Source organism: Gracilinanus agilis, chromosome 6, assembly GCF_016433145.1.
Source record: "Gracilinanus agilis isolate LMUSP501 chromosome 6, AgileGrace, whole genome shotgun sequence".
NCBI classification, from domain to species: Eukaryota; Metazoa; Chordata; class Mammalia; order Didelphimorphia; family Didelphidae; genus Gracilinanus; species Gracilinanus agilis.
In genome coordinates, this window is record NC_058135.1 from 279,276,442 (window position 1) to 279,279,157 (window position 2,716).

The following is a 2,716-nucleotide window of genomic DNA, read 5'->3' on the forward strand; positions in this document are numbered from 1 at the left end:
AGTACTTCATGCCTGGAATCCTCTCCTTCCTCTGTTATGAGTATTCACCTCTCTGACTTTATTTAAGTCCCAAATAAAATACCATCATTAATAGGAAACTTTCTCCCACCTCTCTTAATTCTAGTGTCTTCCCTCTGTTAATCATTTTCTATTCATCCCATCTATTGCTTCCTTTGTATATATTTGTTTATTGTATCCCCTATTAGATTGTAAGCTTCATGAGGATAGGGACTGTCTTTTGCCTCTTTTTGTATACCTAGAGTTTATTGCTATATCTGGTACATAGTTGGGGCTTAATGCATATTTGTGTGTCTGAAATGTGAAAATGTTTGAAAATCTCTCTCCTGATGTTCAACTTCCAATGACCAATCTCTTGTTGGACATTTCTACTATAAGAATTAAATTTTAATGGTTGACTAAAATATATGAAAATTATAGATAATATGGTAGTTGCCAATTCAAAGTATTATTGCTCAAAGTTGAAATGACCTTTAATAGCTTTTATTTACAAAAGAGGTATAAAGAGTGAAAGCAGAAAAATAACAAAAGGTAGAGAAGACATTAGCCTATCTAACTAAATATTGCTCCAATGCCCAACTCAGCTAGGACTTGTTGACCTTCAACCAAAAAACTTTCTCCAGAAGACAGGAAGGGGAAGCCAGCTATCCAATCACCCAAGTTCCCTCCAAGAGGCAGGTCAAGACAATGACTTGAGCTGAAGGTGATTCCTGACCCAACTTTCTTCTTTGAGCTGACCTTCTTCTTGAAGCTGACTTCCCTCTTGAAATCCAACTCCTTCTTAAAGCTGACTTCCTTCTTGGAGTTGACTTCTTTAGCCCCAGAAATTCAGGGACTTTTATAGTGGCTTCTTGTTTTCCAAATTGTCTAGCACTGCCCAGGGGGCAGTGTTTGTGAGAACCAGTTCTCACCTTCTGGAGGGGTGAATATTCATCAAAAGGGTTCACAGATTCCTGGCTGATTGAGTTTCTGAGGGTGCGAATTCACTAAGTGGTTTGCAAGCTCCTCCTCCTAGTTCAAGCTCATGTTGATTCAATCAAATGGTGAACAAAGGAGAGTTGATCCCGTCTTCACAAGATAGTGAGGTACTTAAGTTAGCTCCAACTAGGCAAAGAAAATAAAGGATTCCTTTTCACAAGTGTAAACTCAAAGAAAACAAAGAATTCCCTTTTACACTAGTAGTTGTCCTTGAGGCATCTCAAAAATTGTACATTCAGTTAACTGTCAAAACTTTTTTCTGTCTCCTCTTCTGCTCTAAGACAACAATCTTAAACCAAGCTATCATCAATCTTGTACTTCTGTAGTAGTCTCCTAATCAGTCTCTTTTTCCCCCCATCTCTCCAATATGCCCTCTGTATTGCTATGAAATCCATGATGAAATCAATCTTCCAAATCCCAAATATGACACTGTCCCTTATCTCCATGAGAATCTTTAGGGGACTCGATTCTCTCTATGAAAAACCACTTCATATTGGTATTGAAAATTCTGCATAATTTGGCTCCAGGTTATTCTTCTTCATACTTATTTGATGGAATGCCCCTTAATGTACTTACATTCCAGCCAACTTGTCCTATTTGCTATTCCCTGAGCTCAGCATTCAATATCTCACCGCTCTGCCTTTACCACAGCTGTTCCCTGTACTTATAATTCACTCTTCACTAACTTTTCCTTCCTGGGATTTAAAGCCTTCATTAAGGCTCTGCTTATTTCTCATATTCTTTGAAAATCCTTTTCTGAACCTCTTAGTTTTCAGTGATTTCTCCTTACTCAAAGTTAGTAGGTTGTTGTCTGTCATACCTGAAGAGGACCAAAATAACATCAGTATTGGTGATGTCTTTGATTCATACATAAATCAGACTTAAGTGAGTCAGAGTTCCTCAAAGTCACTGACCTCATCTCTCTTCCAGAGTCATTGAGGTCTAGAGTCTAGGCAAAAGTCAAGATGACTGGTGATGGCTCAGATTGCAGTGGATGACCTTGATTACTCTGATGTCTTTCCAACTCCACAGTACTTGCTTTGGCCACCTTCATAGCCACTGAAAGACATTGTTCTTATCTGCCCCTTCTACTGGGAAAAGTCTTCATATACCTAGGGTAGACACCCACTTAATTCAGAGAATTCATTGAAGGGTTGAGGCATGTTGGTTATCCTCCACCTGGTTTAATTCACCAGGCAAGATGATGGAGCCTCTTGGAGCCATAGGGGAGAGCTGGGTTAAGATTATTCAAAGTAACATTCATTTACCTGTTTTCATATTGCATTTGCTAGTAGGATATAATAGCTTGTTTAAATTAAATTTCATCTAAAATAAAATACTTTTCATTGGAGTCATTGTGTTCTCAATATATAGCACAACACTTTGCATGTAGTAGGAGCTTAATAAATAAATGGTGGATTGAATTAAATAGCAAAGGGATAAACCCTTCTCACCCATTTATACCCACAGCTGTTCATATTCAAATACATTGAGGAGAAATATTAGGAGATTGCTATAGATTAAAGTAATCTAAATCAGAGATTTGTCCTTCATAGTCTGATATTGCTGAATTCCTTTTAATATCCAAAAGACTATAAGGACTGAAAGACAGGGACCATTTCTTATGTACTTGATCTATACTAATCCCCACTGTTAGTAACAATGTTCTCTAACTTTGTTAGAACATAGAAATTTGTTTTGCACTTCATTAACATTAACA